At 43.0% G+C, this 19,323-nt stretch overlaps 1 protein-coding gene across 6 annotated transcripts in view; it reads right to left on the reverse strand.

Annotated features, from left to right (window-relative positions):
* Window positions 1–17,308, reverse strand: part of ZNF618 (zinc finger protein 618) — a 2,057,359-nt gene extending 2,040,051 nt beyond the window's left edge. For 4 of the 6 annotated variants that reach the window (XM_069609871.1, XM_069609869.1, XM_069609872.1 and 1 more), the window contains exon 1: window positions 16,635–17,271. The gene's annotated coding sequence lies outside the window, so the exon portion shown is untranslated. Of the gene's footprint in view, window positions 1–16,634 lie in introns of all 6 variants that reach the window. The other 2 variants (XM_069609870.1, XM_069609868.1) reach the window with 2 other exon arrangements.
* Window positions 17,309–19,323: the final 2,015 nt, after the last annotated feature.

Here is a 19,323-nt window from a genome sequence, read left to right on the forward strand (position 1 = left end):
GGGATTCGCACATAGCGTCTTTACCGTCCTGTATAATATTCAGGAACGCATCCCTTTCTTCTCCCTCCGGGATGCAGTCAGCCGCTGTAGAAGCACACTCCCAAAGTGTATGGCTGAACCTAGCAAGGGTGCAAGTAGCATTAACAGACTTTAACGCCATGCTACATGCTGAAAAGACTTTTTTTGCCATAGCATCATATTTTTTATCGTCCCTGTCCTGTGGGACAGTAGGATAAGCTGTCTTGACGTCAGTAGAGGATGCTGCTTGTACCACCAGACTTTCTGGGGATGGATGTTTAGACAAGAACTCTGGGTCTGTGGAAGATACCCTGTACTTTGCAGACAGTTTTTTATTTACTGCTGGTATTACATCAGGGGTTTCCCAGTTTGTCATGATCTTTCTCTGAAGAGCTTTATGAAAGGGCACCACTGGATCCTCTTGTGGGCCTTTGTCAAGAATATCCGTGAGGTCATCTTGCTGGAAAGATTGTGAAGGTGTAGACCACCCCATGAACTCTGTAATCCTGGCCATTAAGGCTCTGTAGGGGGTTTCAGCATGCTCCCCCGGGTCTGGCTTAGCAAAATCCACCTCAGGGGAAGTGTCTAACCCACTTGCCTCATGTAAAGAATCATGAAGATCCTTTAATCTGCGCTCTTCAGAGGAAAATTCCTCTCTAACTGGGGTTACAGGTCCCTGTAACTCAAATGTGTCTTGTTCGGACAAATCACCCTCTTCTAAAATTGAGGATATAGTTCTCAATTGTTCTGAACTAATAAAGGGAGTAAATCCCATTTCCAAGGCAGAGGGTGCTGAACTTGTCATTATTGGCCTCGAAAACGTCGATGTCGTCGACGCCGACGTCGAAGGCTTCGAGCGTGGCGTCGAAAACAGAGGTGGAGGCCTCGAGGACCTCGACAGAATTGGAATTTTACTCGACAATATCGACGCCGAGGGCCTGGGAATCGTCACTGGATGTGTGGTCACCGTGACTTTTCTCGGCGTCGACGCCGGTGTCGAGGCCGGCGTCGAGTCGACAGACCTGTGTGTCGAAGGTCCCTTCGACAACGGCGTCGAAGACCTCGACGTCGACGGAACCTTCGTCGACGGAACCTTCGAGGAAGGTTTGGAGGTCATAGTCCTACTCGAGGGTTCGAGACGCGCTCGAGAGGTTTCTTTCGCCGGGTACTGCGACTCGCGGCGTTTTTGACCTTTGGGTCTTTCGACCAGAGCATCGCTCTCGGCAGTCTTCGAGGGGGTCGAGGCCGCTTTCTCGAAGACGCTCATCATATTTTTTCTGAATTCCTCCCATTCAGCCCGGGAACTATGTTTCGTGGGGCAAGGGATTCTTTTTGGCGAAACAGAGGAAGAGGAAGACGGAGAAGGGGATCTTCGACGTCTCCTCTTCTCGATCTCGAGGAGTGATGAGACCCACTCCGAGACCTGGAGCGTGAATGGTGACGAGGAGACGAATGTCTCGACTTCGTCGAAGAGGAAGAAGCTTTAAAAGTCTTACCTTTCTCCAGCTTCCCCCTACGCTCCTTCAGGGCCTTAGCTGTCATGGACATACAGTCCTCGCACTCCGAACAATGGTGTTCGGCTCCCAAGCACCACAGACAATTTCTGTGAGGATCGGTCAACGACATCTTTTTCCCACAATCTCGACATTTTTTGAAGCCGGATCGAGGAGTTGTCGGTTCCGACGAGGAAGCCATCGAGTACGGTATCGAATAACTCGAGGTAAATAGTACTAAGAACTGAGCAACGGTATTCCGAGGCACCGAGTAGCGCGGAAAAACGGAACTGAGCAACGGACGCTGCGCGCGGCCTTTATAGGCAGGATGACGTCGAGCGTCGATACGGCGGCTGTCGAGGGTCATCGACTCGAGGGACGTCGATGCGCAGCGCCCTCTGGAGAAAAAAATTTCCGAGGCCAGCAGAGCTGGAAGGATATATCTAAGATGAGGAATACGTCGGAGGACACAATCCCTTCGAATACATATTTACATTCACCAGGTTATAATGCACAATACAAATCAAATACTCCTGCAATGGAATGGATATCGAAGTATTATACACCAAAAGGTCCACAGAGAGGGTCCTTAGCTAAAATTGTCCAGCCCTAAATTGCCTGGGGCCTTGTGCCCTATTGCTCATGATACAGTTCCACAGAATTTAGGGTGCAGGAAAAAATGCAGTTAGGGTCTCTGGGGTCCAGTGAAGGGCTCTCTGAGTTAGGGTTCAATGTAGACAAGTACCCAAAAGTATCCCCAACAGTCAGGAGTCTTCCCACGGCAAGTAATGGCAAAGCAAATGTAAGAAATTGGATTATTATAAGCCCATTGACTTATAATGGGAGTATAGGGGTAGGTTAAAAGCTCAATTACTTACCCCCCTTACTCTGAATCTTCCCCAGTCCTGGTAGAACAAAGGAAGGGTGTCCTAGGTTGCTTTTCCCTCCGAAATCCACGGTCCTCGAATTTCAGGGGTTGCAGGATCGAGCTTCACTCCGGTTGGTGTCTTTTGCTGGTGCAAAGACTCTCGGTCAAGGAATGCAATAACAAACGATGCAGCACCCCTCTCAGGACCGGACTTGTGTCAGGTAAGCAGGTTTCGGATAGTAGTGCACGCCGCGCACAGCGATGCAACAGGACTCAGTAGCTGCGGTCGTACTTTCCGGTCTTTCTCTGGTCCCCTTTGTGCTAAGACGCCTTGCAGTGGCAGTTGAGGGTGTATAAAGTTTCAGGTGGAAACTCGGAAAGACAAGTTAGCACGGTAGCCCAAAAACGAAGCTGATCAGCCACTGGACGGTTCCAGGGCACTTCCGAAGGCGGTTTTTGTGCTGGGCACCGAGCTTACATCGAGAATGGATGGTCCCTCCACTCCAAGGGTCGTAGCACCTTCAAAGGCCTACTGAAGATCACGAGCAAAACAGGGATCCACCAGGGCTGCAGCAGAAGTTGCTTGCCAGGCCTCCTTCAGTCAGGTTTCCGGTTTCTTCACGGGTTTCACAGCTGGACAGGATACTTGGCTCCTTCAGGTTTCTCCAGAATCTCTGAAGAATGCATGCAGGGGTCCTTTTCTTATCCTAAAAGCCAGGTCAGAGCTGAAACTCCCACTGGCCAATAACAGGACTAACCCACACACGCACCCCACAGTGGTCCAATCAGCGCCAATGGCGAGAACACTCATGCATACCACTCAAGACACACAGACACACAGAAACCAGAATGTGGATTGGAGTCAGACTGACCCAGACCACATCCTGCCTGCAAACACACATAGGCCTCCAGTAGCCTGCCAAAAGCTGCTGTTTTCCCGGGCACTGGAAGTCCTTATAAGGATCTTCCTGGACTCTGAGGCCAGGAAGAAGGCTAAACAACAAGATGGCAAAAAGAACTGCGACACAGCCATGTTTGACCAGTAGCCACAGTCAGTAGCCAACCGCGGTAAAGCTAAAACGAAATTCCCCAAAAAGTGGGGAAAAGTCACTGCTGCCACCAGCCCATCTAGAGAAACCAAAACTCATCTGAGTGTTAGTCTAGGGCAAAACAAAAATGCACTCCATTGCACTGCAGTGTAAGCTGCTTTGTGCAATGATAAAAAGTTACCACAAGTGATACAAAAGTATCCACAAGTTGCAATATAGTAACACGGCTAAGGGAAACACTGTTTCCCAGTACTGATAGCCTTAACGACATATCAGTTTCCCCATAACATGTGAGCAAAGGCCAGTGCAGTGAAGCTTAAGGCTTCACGGCACTGCAAAAAGTACAGGTCAGATAAAAAAATAAAAGCAAAAAGTTTGAGGGTTCCATAAAGATGGAAGGAAGGGTGCAGTAAAGAGAATCTTTCCTAACAATAGCTGATAAAGTAGCCCCATGCCTTCCTTATTTTAGTAGAAAAAAACCCTCCAAAATATGGTATACTTCTGAATTGAGCTATCAGAAGCAGCTATGCCCCAGTCTTGAGAGAAAATGGCAGATGAACTATGATGCGGATATACAGAACATCTATAAGCAAGCTGTGCTCTGTTATGAGATGATTCGGACTGTCAAATCTAAACAGTATGCTGACCGGATATCAGAAGCATCTTGCTCCTTCAGAGAATTATTTTTAGTAGCCAAGGAGTCATTAGTCTGTCCTTTAGGCAATGTAGCTAAACCTCCAGATGCCCAGCTACGATGTGACGAAATTAGTGGTTTTTTTTCATTAAAATAATTCTTGACATTCGCAAAGTTATTAAAGACAGTCAAACTGATGCCATGCTATAGGCCCAGGACTTGAGTGGAAGTGGACTCTCCTTCTCACTCCCAGTTAATAATTTTAAACTTGATCCAATAAATGATGAGGTTACTTGGAAAGCTCTTCAGGGACTGAAATCAGCCTCCCCTCTCGATGCGGTTTCCCTCTGCATCCTGAAAGCTCTCCCTCGGAGGGCTACTGGCATGATAACCGATGCATTGCAGTATTCTTTTTCAATGGGTATAGTGCCGACTGATTTTAAATATGCAGTGGTCCTCCCCCTTTTGAAAAAAACTAACTCTGACGCTCGGGTGCCAGCCAACTATAGACCTATTTCCTTGCTCCCAGTAATGATGAAGTTGATGGAAGCTGTGATTACTCCAGAGCTTTCCAAATTTCTGGAAGAAAAGGATTGTCTGCAACAATTCCAATCTGGGTTTCAACCCAAGATGGGTACAGAGTCTGTAATTATCTCATTGTTAGATGATTTTGAATTGCTTCAGGATCAGGGAGAGATCGGTGTGCTTCTTCTCCTGGATCTCTCTGTAGCCCTTTGATACGATTAGGCTGGAATAAGCTGGGATTACTGGACCTCTCTTGGCATGGTTCAAATCCTTCCTGGGAGGTCATTCTCAAACGGTTTCCTTTCAAGCATGTTCTTCTTCCCCTGTGGAACTATTTTGTGGAGTTCTGCAGGGGTCAGCTTTGTCCCATCTTCTCTTCAACCTATGTCCGACTTCTGGCTGACCTTATTACGGAATCTGGATTCCTGTTTTATTCTTTTGTCGATGATACACAATTAGTGTTTTGGCTGGACTCCTCCCTAGCTACATCCCCTAAGACATTACGGGACTGCCTGGAGAAAGTAGGCAGCTGGATGGCGGCCAACTGGTTGAAGTTAAATGGAAGCAAAACGGCTGGTAGTCAGCTCTCAAGGGATGGACCATCTCTGGAACTCACAGTATTGGCCTGAGTCACTTGGCTCTTGTCCGGTCTCTTGTGCCTCAGTAAAAAGTCTGGGGGTGAAACACCTCCCAAATGAATCACGAGAGGCTCAGGTATCTGCAATTTGTAATGCTGGCTTCGGAAAACTCAAGGCTCTTAGGAAGATTCTTCCCTTCCTTCCCCCAGCACACCGCACAACATTGGTGACGTGATAATGGGCTCTCTGGACTATCGCATTGTTATCTACCTGGGACAGACTAAATACCAGATCCAACGGATGCAGGTGCTTAAAAATTCAGCAGCACAACTGGCATTTATGGTGCCTAGACTTACTCCATCAGCGCTCCTGCGCCGTTTGCATGGGCTGATGGTGGATGCCCGAAATTGAATTCAAGATTCTGTGAGTTGTCCATCTAGCTGTGCACAATGTTGGTCCTAACTATTTAAAAGTGAAATTAGAAAGGCTACTGCCCTGAAAGTAATTTTCGCTGTTTAAGAACCCCAAATATCAGACAAAGCAATTGGGTGGTCACTCTTTTTCAGTTTTAGCCCCTAGCATCTGGAACATTCCCCCCGATATCTTTGAGATTGCTTGTCGAATACCTCCCCTTCAAAAGAGTACTGAAAACCTACTTATTTTAATTGACTCGATTATTTTCTTCTTTCTCGTCCGTATTTTAGAGGATGATGTAATGTTTGATTTCTGGGTTGCTGTTCTTTTTAGCGCGTGCATGGCTTTGGGCCGTAGTTCGCACTCTATACATTCTCAAATAAGAATAATATTCCTCATAGCAGTGTTGACAATAAGCCCACCGACCACCAGAGACGGGTCTGGACCCCAACAAAAGGAAACTCAGCAAACATGATCTTCCTTGTTGTAGTAGCAGCATTAAGCCCAATGATCAAGAAAGAAGGATTTGACACTTTGCTAACAACAAACCAAAGTGGCAAAGTGTACATTATGTTGAAGGTTGTGAAAAAAAGACTGTGCCAAGCAAGACCATTCTCTTGGTCCGAACTAGAGTTTTGTTAAAGACTGTAGGGGAGGGGAGCCAATCCCCCTGGCCTTATTGTGAACTGTACCAAGAAATAGCAGGAGAATCGAGCCATTTTCCTTGTCCTGAACTGTGGGCCGTGTTGGAGACACGAGGGGAAAGTAATCATTCCCACTGGTTTTATTGGAAACTGTATACATCATCTCCTGGATGTGGAATTGTATGAACACTGTGTGAAACCTGCAGGGGAATGGAGTTATTCCCCTTGGCATTTTTGTTGCAAGAGAACATTCTTTTGGACGCTATACGAGCAGCAGAAGGGAGACATTCTCCTGAAGAAGGAGCTTTCTTTTTGTTTATCCTTTAGTAGTAGTGTTAGTCTGAGAAGTAGGTTGTGACACAGGACGGTTGAGTTTAATTTGGCGAACATTCTGACAGACCCTTTAGGATTAGTTCTGAGACAGGGAAACCGCTCTTGGAAGATAGGGAGGACCTATTTATGCACAAATAAAAAGTCTATAACCACCACCATGCCACCTTTGTGCCAGCTTCCTTCTTCGACACCCTTACAGTCTGTAGATGCTGAAGGAGAGAACCATTATGCATGCATATGTGTTTTCCTAGCAATTTAGGATCTTATTATTAATAAGATGGAACACAGTTACAATAGGTAAGTATCCTTTGTAACAAATTGTGACTTTTTTCACTGAATGCATGCTTGCACAAAACTATTGATTTGAGGAGTTCCTTTGTTGTGTGCTTTTATCATTAAGGTGCATCTATGTGGTGCATTCATTCACATTAATACATGGAACATTTTCCACAAATGTAATACAATACATTGTTTGAAGCCAGACATCTCTGCTACCCCACTCAGTCTTGTTTCTTATGTGTTCCATTTTCAAGTTTAGTCATGTTCTGGTTGCCGGTAGAATACTTTTTACACACTTGCTGAGGCAAATCATTTTTACTCTTACAATTTGTCACTCATAAAAGCAATGTGTAAAGGATTCCCACCCCAAAACCATATCTAGGGCACACATTAGTATGCTATGTCTAATTTAAACATCCATTTAACCATAACTTTGAGTCAATGTGGTAAACGGTACTGCAAAAGTATCTAGTCTTTGCAAGCAGGGGAAGTGTTAGTGCACATATGTTTAATTTGTGAAAGGGGGCTTGTGCTACCGCTTCCTGTGATTTATCTATTGTGAGGGAAACTTTATTTTCTATCATGATGTGGACTGCTGCCACATGACAATGATTTCCATACAGTTTTAACTTTTGCATGCGTCATCTGGATGTCACAGAATTTGTACTCTCTTGCAAAGGAGAAAACTAATTTTAACTCCCTTGAAATCACATTTACTTTCAAAGTTTAAAAATATGGAGTAAAATACTCCCACCTCAAAATCATATTTGGAGCACTGCCTTCGGTATGCATTTTCTGCTCAGAAGGCCAGTCCTGGTGCAAAATGCCTTCCAGCCGATGGAGAGGGCCAAGTCGGTAAGTTTAGAATAAAAAATGTTTCTAGATTGGTTACATATGATTCTGCACAGGTTTGAGAGGCCTTTAGAACTCTTACCCTAGGTCCAGGAAAATCACTAATGTAAACAAACATTACACATTTTACAAACAGTCTTTGAATTTCTCAGCGTGCCCACTCACCCCTATCGCCACCCCCCCACCGCCGCTTAATACTCTGTGTCCCCTTCTGGAGTAAAGTGTATGATAACAGACTGAAAGTATCAAGGATAGACTGGTCACGGCCACAATTATAGGCTTAACACATCTCTGTTATCTTAGCAGGGCACATTATTTGCTGTTTTATGTGTCTCGGTATAAGGGCAGCACAAGTATTTGTACCGCCAGACCTCTGTTTTCTGTTGAAAAAAACATATTTGATATAGTAGAATATATAATGAAATACAAAAAGAAATGTACTCCGTGACAAAAAGAAATGTACTCCATGATCAGCATTGAATTGTAGATTGTAATGAGGGGTTTAATAAAAGGTCTGCCCACATGGACGTAACTGCAATGAAACCACTGTTTTAAGTAGCAGCAAGAAGAATAGTAAGGAGAATATCACAAAGGGAGGAGGGGCATATTTGTTTTGATGAAACTTTGGCCCCAACCACGTGGTTATTTTTGCTACTATTTTACGTGTAACATTTTAGAAAGTGACTATATGGCATATATTGTGGTTCTCTGAGACCATTCAATTGCATTTTGTATCTAATTGTACAAACAGAACATGGGAGGCCCTCTTTAAAGCTTTTTGCAAAGGACCCTTCTTGGGCTCACAAGATATGAACTGGCTATGACTGGACTTGGCATAGAGTCATGAGAGTTTACTTGAATGTGTTAGGAGGAAAACAGCGATCATGGTTGCCATTCGGTGGGAGCTTTCCAGAAGGATACAGTTGAGGTGATAAAAGACAGACATCCGTGTTGACAAACTTGTCTGCCAATCATTACGAACTGGACATTGGAGGGGTTGGGGATTTGCTCTTGAATTGTAATGGTTACTTTTGTTACTAAAAGAACCCTGGGAAAGATGTTGTTTTGTCACAAGGGCATAACCTAGAAAGGTGGAAGTCTTGTGTGTGTGGCAGGCTGCTGCGAGAATGTTCCAGTACAGTAAACATGTAGCTCCGTTTCATCTTAAACACTTAAAGCGTTCTCTGCCTTTGCAACTACCCAAGAATGACCTTGTGAGTTCTGCTTCTCAGACAATGACGACACTAGGATTCCTGCTGCACCGCCAGCCTGAATACTCATGGCCAGAGATGGACTCCAGAGTAAGATTGAGAGTGAGCGGGCACTGCTTGGTTTAGGTTGTTTGTTACTTTAAGAGATGTGCTGGTTAATCACAAATGTGTTCGCTTTCGGGGTGCAGCCCACTAAAGTGTGTCACATGCGTTAGGCACAAAACTATGGACAAGAGAGAGAGACCTAGGCAAAAATTACCTTCGGTGTGGGCCGCACACCCTTTTCCCGTAGGGATTCTTGAGCAGTTCTGAGTATAAATACAATAAATACTTCAGTCCTCTTGTATTTTCCAGTAACGCTCTGAGTTTAATTAAGTGTTTCAGGGTAGAATTTTTCAAATTAAAGAAAAAAGTTGTTTGGTAGTTCCTCAGTGCGTAAACTAAGATCAATGGCCAATGCATTTCGGATATTACAATCCTTCATCAGGGCCTTATCCAATCTATATTACACTTCATATTGATTCCAACAGCATATCATTATTACGATTATTGTATGTGCATTTAAAACACAGAAATCATTTACAGGGTACCCACATACAGGAAGGTAGAACATAGAAACAAAACAAAACATAAGAGAAGTCATAAGCAAAGTATCAGCAGCTTTCATCATGTTCACAATTATCTATGGTGTTGTGGTAAGACGAATGCAGCGACTCACACTCACTTCTCAAATGCTGGCTTCCACCAGGTCAGAATCTTTTCGTACGCACCATTCAGAATAAGTAGCTCACAATAATGCATGCCCAATACATGACATGTAGTCTCACACTGAGGGTGAATAACTAGACCATATAACATACAAAACACAAATAGATTACAACACTAGGCGAATGTTTATAAGCGCACTGATTAGACCCAACATGAAGATTACTTAACAGGAACGGACAGCAGTCCAAAACAGGCCCACGTTGAGTAGGCAACATGATAAGGTGATGGGAGTAGCGTATACCACGACACCATAGATAATTAAATACTTAATTAAACTCAGAGCGTTACAGGAAAATACAAGAGGACACAAGTATTTATTGTATTTATACTCAGAACTGCTCAAGAATCCCGACGGGAAAAGGGTGTACGGCCCACACCGAAGGCAATTTTTTCCTAGGTCTCTCTCTCTCTCTTGTCCGGAGATGGACTCCAGCCACCACCTGCTAGGACTGCTCCACCTCACTGCTGAACTCTTGCGCAACTACAGTCAAAAAGCCTACATACACCAGAAGCCCGACGGGTCCTGCATCTGCATTGGCCTCCCCACAATCACCATACTCCTCCGAGGGCACAGGGAGGCTCCCCTTTCCGAGACTTACAGACAATCAACCACTCCACTGTGTTGTGTCTGCACATTTCAAGGGCTGCAGGAAGTCTCCACTTCCTCAACTGAGAACCTTAAATATGCACTGATATCCCAGGAATGCTGCTCTCAATCCTTTCTCCTCACCCATGTGCAGGGGGAGGGTACTCACAGAGGTCACCAACATTGCCCCTCAAAACGCAGCATTGAGAGGTTAACTGCCCTTGTCTAGAAGACAGGAACATTTTAAATATGGATTGTGCGGGGAAGGTACACTTTGGAAAGAAAGGTTCCGCCATGAAGGCCGGTGCCTCAAAAGTAAAGTATTGGGATGAGGAAGAGCGACACAAGGTAAGATCGACAAGATGGAATACGCGACACCAAACACATTCACAGCTAGAAAAATGAAGGAGCATCTCTTTTGCTCTAGGGATATTGTAATGTTGCAAGAAACCTGGATGGTTAATTCAATTGAAAATCAAAGGCTTTACAGTTTTTACTCAAGCCGCTTCTCAAAGGGAAAAAGGTGTACCGGCCAGAGGTATGCTATTGGCATTTATAAATACTCTGGTTAGGGATACCCCATGGTCATTAAAAATGAAGGGGGCATTCAAATCTATAGGGTCTCTTTGACATTTCACAGAATTACTGCAGAGGTGATAATTGTGAATGTGTATTGGAACCCTGCGCAAACCAGCTTAGAAGATTTCTTGGGTGATCTGGCAACATCATTGGAGAGGATTAAGTTGTTATATGGGGGAGCCCACATCATTCTAGGTGGAGATCTAAATTCTCACTGCCTATGTCTTGCAAAAGACAGTGTGGTATCAAAGGCAAGGAAGTCCTCTGAGAAGGGTAGATCGTGGGTGGAGTTTTTGCCCGGGTTGGGTTTGAAAATGGAAAAAATGGGTCACTCCCAGGGGACAAGCCAGCAAATCCCACTAGACATCAGGGCTCAGCGGCCTCGATTATCGACTACATATTTATGTCAGGGGATTTATTAACTCATAATGTCTCACTGAACATCGAGAAAGAAGGGGGGAGTGACCATACCCGGTAGGAACTTACTTTCCTTGACATTGCCTCGGATGGGCAAAGCATACAGAGACAACTGTTAGAGAGTAGGAAGGGCAGAGTGCGCCTACCAAAATATAAACGAGATGGGGAGGCCTTAAATAGCCTCTTGAGGGGAATTCCAGAGCATGCCCTACAGGATAATTGTAATCCGGATAACTTTATTAAATTTATCTGGTCATCTTGTCCCACAAGTGTGGGGGGGGGGGGCAAAAGGTTGGTCCATCGTCATGCCTTTGACGAGGAAACAGCAGTTAAATCAAAATCTGAGGCTGTTAAAGAAATCGTGAATTGATAAGGTTGAATTGGAAAATAAATCTAAAGCTTTACGGTCATACTACAAGCAATGGGTAGAAGGTTCACTCGTCTCCAGCAGGACAGTGAACATATGCTGAAGTTGGTGGCTAATAATGGGTCAGGGGCGTTCTGGGAGGTCATTAACCAGTTGGAGGGCTGCTCAAAGAGCGTGCTGTGTAATCTGGTGCCAGAAAAGGTTTGGGTGGAGTATTTTTCATCAGCTTTTGGATCTCCCTCAGAGTCTGTACTTCTGGACGTGGAGAGGGCAGTTTGGCACTTTCCGCTAGATGTACGGACTCTGGAAGATCTAATTAGGACTAGCTCATCCTCCCATGCTGCCGGCCCAAATGCGTTAACATATCAAGTGTTGAAAAACATATTGTGGGCAAAACTGTTATACTGGCTATTTGGAGAGATTCTATTAAGTCAAAGGTTGCCTCCTTCTTGAAGGTGTGCCATAATTATTCCGTTGTTCAAGGGGGGAGACCTTAATAAATTACCGGCCGAACACCCTCCTCGATATTGATGGTAAGATCTTCAAGATAATTTTATTGACCAAGTTGGAAAATTGGGCAAAGGAGGCAAAAATCCTATCCAAATACCAAACTGGATTTAGAAAGGGCCTTTCGACAGCCCTAAATGGTGCAGCTCTTAACATCATGAGTGAAAAGACAAGGAAAAAGGGAGAAACACCTCTTTTTGGAGCATGGGTGGATTTCTCAAGAGCATTTGACCAGGTCGACAGAAATCGACTGTGGTCAAAGTTAAGAGCGTGGGGTATCCCCTAGGGCCTGCTAGCAATGTTGATCGAGTTTCATAGAGATAACACAATAAGAGTCCGCCTAGATGAAGAAGGGCATTTATCGGAGGCCATTAGAGTGGAAAAAAGGGTCAGGCAGGGGTACCTGGGGGAGGCATTCTTTTTTCTACTTGTATTTGGCAGATGCAGGAGAATCTCTAAAATCGTCCGCGTCGGCCAGTCCAGTGATCAACAGATTGAGGATTCACTGGCTGGCCTACACGGACTATGTGGTTCTGCTGGACAATACAGCTGTGGGTCTGCAGAGACTCCTGAACAGACTAGACTGTTATGCTAGGGAAAATGGCCCGTCGCTCAACCCAAAAAAAATCAAAGACCTTGGTCTTTAGACACAGCCTCAGAAGAGTAACCTATCCCCATTGGGTGATGGAGGGGCAGCAAATCGAAAAAAGGTGGAGGAGAAAATGTATCTAGGATTTAGAATCTATGCCTCCCCAGCAACATGTATGATAAAGACCTGCAGATTAAGATCTTGCAACTTTCTGCTCAAATGAAAAACGTTTCAGGGAAATATTATAGATTTTCAATTTTACCACCGATTAGATACTACAAATCCAAGGTGGTTCCGGTAATCCTTTATGGGCTAGAAACAAAACCACAACTATGGTATGCAAAGGGCAGGGATGGAAGGGTCTGATCTGGAAGAAAGTACTTAATCTTCCAATGAGTCTTTCTATGTGGTCCCTGAGATTTGAATTTGTGTTGTGTTCATTAAAAGCCCTAGTGGGTTGGAAATTGATCTCTCTGTATATATTGATTGTCTGTGCTCCTGAAGAGTCATTATATGCAGATATCAGAGCTCACCTTGAGAAGGGTGGCTCTGAATTACTAGGAAAGCTGGAAACGTGTGTTAAAAATGAGCTATTGAAGGCCAATACAGATCTCAAAACATTAATCCTAAATCCTTGCAAGGTAAAAAAAAAGAGACTGGAAGAAATGGACTGGATTAATACAATGGATATCCTGCGCTCCAGGGGGGGTACAAATCAGTTCATGGTGGAAGAGAAAAAAACAAGGCTATTTACCAAGATATCTAGTGAAATTTCCCGACTGGAAGAATAGGAGTAATTTCCTCAGGTTGTATGGGGGAAATCTGTGTTAAGCTTGTGTAATGGGTGTGCCAACCCTAAGGATCAAACATTGAAACACCTCCTAATAGACTGCCAGGAAACGCTGTTGGTTAGATGTCGTCTGTTTGCCAGATTCGGAATGGACAGTGAGAACATTCTACCATAGAGGTTCTGGGACTAGCTAATTGCAGGCGATTTCAACCCTCTCACAATCGCAGTGTTACAGGTACTTGAAAGCTGTAACAGCGTGTCCTAATCTGGGTTATGATATCGAGGCCCTAGATATGGGGGGTCTGAGGATTCTCCTGGAATATTTCTGGAGGATGGTTTAGTGAGCAGTTTGTAAATTGTGTTTTCTTTGTATTAATGCTTAATTTTATTGTTTCTGTAGGTAGATCTGTGTCTTTTTTTTCTAATTCATTATTGGTTAATTGTAAGTGTTCAGAAGATCGAGATCTCATTTCACTCAGTTTAACTGGAACAAGTGTGTGCAAGTTTTATAGATTTGTCGTTTCTTTTGTTCATTTTTTCTTTTCTTTCTTCTTTTCTTTTTATGATCTAATAAGAGTTATATGTAAGATGATGCTTACGTTTGAATGTGTTTGCTAAATTTGTAAAAGGCTGTTTCAACCAAATACAATAAAAAAATAAACTAAACAAAAAAAAAAAAAGATGAGGAAGAGGGACACGAGGTAACGGAGCATTGCATAAAGAATCATGCCTGAACAGAGCCTTGGCTTCAACCACGGACCTAAAGCCTTAGGAGTGATCAAATATTTTACTGGTTGAAGGACATGCAGATGATAATTAGCAGATTCATAGTAAGACCAGTATTGGAAAACAATACTTGAGAATTAGCTGAAGACACTAAAACTTGGTGTACATACTAGCTCTTAAACGTGCAATGCAAAACCTACCAAAACACAAAAAAGAATCTGTGTTGGCAGTTTTCAATTTGCAGAATTGACACAAGAGATCAAACACAAACCATCATCATCCAGGATGCAACATCGAGGTTATTTCTGTCTGTCTCAGTACCACAGCAAGGACAGAAACCAAATTGATATGCGTCCATGAGATTCTTCTCAACCCCATAGTGTACCAGTTCATCTAAAGAGGCAGAAATCTGAATACAATGTTGCTTTAAAAAAGGAAGGAGGTGCATTTTCACGAATGACCGCTTGCAAAACAGTGCCAGTCTTCAACAAGGTACAAACCTTCTTGTGAGGCAAACTTTGGAAATGTGAAAAATATCACCACCATGTGGTATCCACATTTACTGGGTCAACTTAATCTTAAAAGGTGCATAGACTACCAACATTTAGACGATTAAGCTTAAATAAATGTATCCATAAATAAATTAAAATCAAAAAATCTAGTATAAAGTCTGCATCTTTTTTAGGATTTCGCGAAATGTATGGGCAATCTATGATAAACCTTTTTTTTATAACTTTTCGGACTGTAAATCTCTTAAAAATTTCTAAAATTCTTTATTTGCAGATTTAAATTTACAATGTAACATGGATTTTGCCAGAGTCAAACGCATAAAGGCAGCTTTAAAAAAAAAAAAAAGAAAAAAAAAAAAAAAAAAAAAAAGAAAGCCCTGTTTGAGGACCAATTAAACAGTTAAACACCTCAGATGTCTTGACAGAAGCCCAATACATTTCGAAAGAGTCCGTGTTTATATGTAAATTACATTAGTGCCACCACTTTATGCAGTATGCTTATTAAAAGTACCTCAAAGTTTGAATTAACATCAAAGTACATAAAAGATAAAAACTGCAATGTCTGCCAGGAAAAAAAGGAATGCAATTCCAAATCATTAAAAAAAATTGAATTAATAAAATTCAATATGCCAGCCAGAGAGCTTAATGATAACTCCATTCCGATGCTGTACACATGTGTGCTTCCCCTGGCCCTTTGAAAGGCCAAGCAGTCTATCAATTGACGTGCCAATCACAGTACCTGCTGTTACCACTGAAAAGCGCTCTGTCATGCATCTGTAATATAGTACATCTCTGTAAAGCGCTCCATTGTGTTAACTGTATTAGTGTATACTTCTGTAAAGCACTCCACTGCTTCTCAAAGCTAGGTCTGCACTCAAATACAATATAATACCCGAGTGCACATGAAATTAAAGAGTACAAATTTGCAATGGAGTGACAGCTGTTATCCAGTTTTAAATTAAGTGTTCTTTAATGATCGAATAGGCTTATGTGACAATGTAAACAAGAAAACATCAGTGTTGTGAAAACAAACCCAGTGAAAGTCCTCTTGAATTGCAAATATTTCTATACCAATGCACCTGACTCCCGGATTCTTTCATTACATTTTGAGATTTCTAAAAGCAATTTTTTCAAAAGGTACTAAAAACGTAAACGTGGATCCTCTCAAAACCACGAAAAGCTGTTTGTTATATAAAATGTCAGACAATTTCATATGTACAAATTCCAGAATTGAATTACACACAAAGAAAAATAAAGCCCTGTTATTACCCACGCCGTACTATTTACATTAATGTTTTCACATAACCCAACTTTTATCAATTTAGAAAAAGAAAAAAAAAGAAATATTTCTTTTCCTCTTCGTCACAATTTTAATTTCTCCCATTGGCCAGTAAAATAAATTTCCCTGTAGGTGGCGCCATTTTAATGAAACGAACCTGCAGTTTCGGGGGAAGGAACAACATTTTTTAAAAAGAAAAAAAAAGGAGAGAAGAATTAAATGTCTTCGTAGACCTCGAAAGGGGGAGGGGTGTACAAACGGTAAACCGGGAAAAAGGCTAGTTGTACCTCGAAAGAGGCGCCGGTTACTGCGTTTCTCTGAAACAAGAATTTGTCTAAACTGACATGGCCGCTGTGCCCGGCTTTGTTTTCCGCCCTCACGGCGGACTATTTTTACTTAGAAAATTTAGTTTGAAGTGCGTTGAGAGCAAAAAAGAAAGACGTGCGCAAGTTTCTGTAACAAAAAAAATGTAGTAAGATTTTTCGAAATTAAACACTTAAAAAAGGTAACACAACAAAATAATCACATTACAACAACGTGTGCAAACACAGATCCCGTTGGCTATACGCACGCCCTTTCTTTGCCCCGGCCCGCCGCGCGTTGCACTGCCGGAGTTTACCTGGTGTCAGGCGGGCGGCGTCCTGTGGCCGGCCCGGGCTTCGCTGCTGCTTCTTAGTGTGCGTTTTGCCCCCACACACACCCGATGGCGTCGCACAATAAGGACGACTCCTTTTTTTCTTCCTTGGATGTTATTTTTTATTGAGCGACTCGGGGTGGAGGACTGCGAATTAAGGGAAAGGAGGGGATAGGGGTGTGTAAACGCACGGGCTGAGGTGCAGTACTGTCCCGGACGCTGCAGGGGCAGCTTTCTCGTAGCACGTTCGGTGAAGGATGCAGGGAAGGGCTACCGACCCGAAAATCTTAGCTGGTTGGCTTGCTCGGGGGGCCAAAAACCACCGAGCCCGCACCCCTTGACCCTGTGGAGCAACGGTCAGACCAGCACTAACTGCTTGAGTTAAGAGACGGTCAACAGAAAACCCGCCCGCCCGCGCCTTTAGCAAATTGCGAATTCTCTTATTTTCTCCTCCACATATTCCCACATATCTTCCCCTGTTCTGCCTTTCTCTTCGGCCTTCCTTCCCCCTCCTTCCAGAACTTGGATTGGTTTTTGTGTGTGTGTGGAAACTCTTCACAAATCTCAATTCGAAATCTCTTTTGTAAAATCTGAATAATGAATTTAGTCCCCGCCCTATCAAATCCCTGGGATTTCTGTCACGGCTTCTCATTTTCTGTGTGTATTTGAGGAAGGGGGCGTTTGGTGGTGGAAATTGGGACTGCTATTTCTTCGAATTTTTTTCCGACCAAATATTTAAATAGAAATATTTCTCTTTGCCGGTGGAAAATGTATGCCAGTGAACGGCAGTTGATTACGTTATTCTCCTGGCTGCCCATGAGGAAGCAGACACACATTTCAGAAATGTTCTGCTGCTGCAGCCATGTTAGGAGCTGTGGAATATGCCAGAAGGCCTACGAGGCCGGATTTCACAGGAGGGACCCAGATTCTTCCACTAAAACACACATTTTAAATTTAAAATCTACTCAGCAAATGAAATCTTAACATTGGCTCCTCGTATTAAAATACGTGTTTCAGAGGGGTTAGAAAAATAGAATGTATATATTTTTTTTCAGTATATTATTAGCTCACAATCAGTAGAATCATACGTCAACCTTTGCGATCCCTTGCTTTGTTTTGTAGCAAAGAAGGTTTGGTGTTTATTTGTTGTTATATTTGGTAGAAATCTAACTTTTTAGTAATTTATTTTAACATACCATCAGCCACGGTGCTTTGTATATATGACATAACACAACATCGACAAAACAATACATGACATGCATAATATTAATACAGTTAATCTATTAGATTTCATAATAATTAGTTCATAAAAATCCATCAGAGTATGCAAGGGGATGATTTCTGAAATAAAACTCATTGGCGAGAGAGATTTTATATCACACAAATGGTACAGTCATAATTAGAAAAAATCTGTATCATACTACTATTTTAAAAATGTCTATTTTGTTTTGGCAGGTTTGATTTTTTTTTCTTTTAAAATGAGGATTTTCCTCATTTTAACCCCTTAACTGCCAAGGGTTTCCCCCTAGTGCCAAGCCCTTTTTTGGTGATTTCAGTAAGTTGCCATTCAATCCCTTGTAACTTTTCTTTTACATGAGATATCTGGGCCAAATTTGGCTCCTTTTTTCCCCTCACATGTAGGCGGTCGTAACGCCATGTAAATCCTAGTATGCTGTAGGGGGTGCGAGAAAATAACCAAAAAGGGAGAACATTTGTACAAAGAAGCCTGTGGTTTTTTTCCTTGTAAGAGCTAGGAACAAATGGTTTGCTGTGCCGAATTCACCATTTTCGCAGCTTTCAAGAACAGGTTGAGTGGAAACCAAAAAAACATATTTTGATATGTTTACCAGCCTTTTGGTGAGAGGTAGGGGATTTTGCCCTTTTTTTTCCAATAGGACATGCATGGACGGAATGGAAGAGGAGGGTAGGAAAGCTGAATGGGAAGACAGAAAGGCATACATTTCTGGAAAGTAAACAAAATTCCAAGTTTAGGAGGGGGTGATTTGCGCAGGTCAGGCAACAACTATGTAGGGAAAAATCCCATAGTTTGGAGAAAAATCGGGAAAATGACAGAAAAAAAGGTATATGGTGCACATGGTTGGCCCGGTACGGCAATGGCTTCTGCGAATTTTGAGAAAAGCAATGTCCCCTTACGTTCCCCCTACTCTTCCAGTTAGGAAATCACACATTTTTTGTAATGTTTCACAAAACAAGCAATACCTCAAGCCAAAAACTGAGCCATGGTACACAGGTTTTCTATGCTTACGACCTAGACAGATGTATTTAGCATGTGTAAGTAAAGAAAACAAATGTGGTGAGGAAGAGCACGCATTCATTTTTTGAAAGAGTACAGCCAGACCTTTTGAAGGGTAGGCGACTTGTGCAGGTTACAAAGGTGTAGCCTAAAGCAGCGACTAAATGTAGATCACATTTGGGAAATGAAAGGGTTGTGTGACAAAGTGCAGCACCAAATGTTCGGAAACGTTATGAAAACCACGCAAACACAACACATGTCCTACCTTCCCACATTCCCACAAGTGTCTCGATGAAAACGGTACCTCACATCGTGGGTGCACCTACCTGGGCGCAAAGGGAAAATGCTAAACCACAGGTAACCCCAAGTGTTTTGCCAGAGCAGATTTTGCAGGAAATTTGCAGGAATTTGCTCTTGTGG

Source organism: Ambystoma mexicanum, chromosome 8 (assembly GCF_040938575.1).
Source record: "Ambystoma mexicanum isolate Mex_15411 chromosome 8, UKY_AmexF1_1, whole genome shotgun sequence".
Lineage (NCBI taxonomy): Eukaryota > Metazoa > Chordata > Amphibia > Caudata > Ambystomatidae > Ambystoma > Ambystoma mexicanum.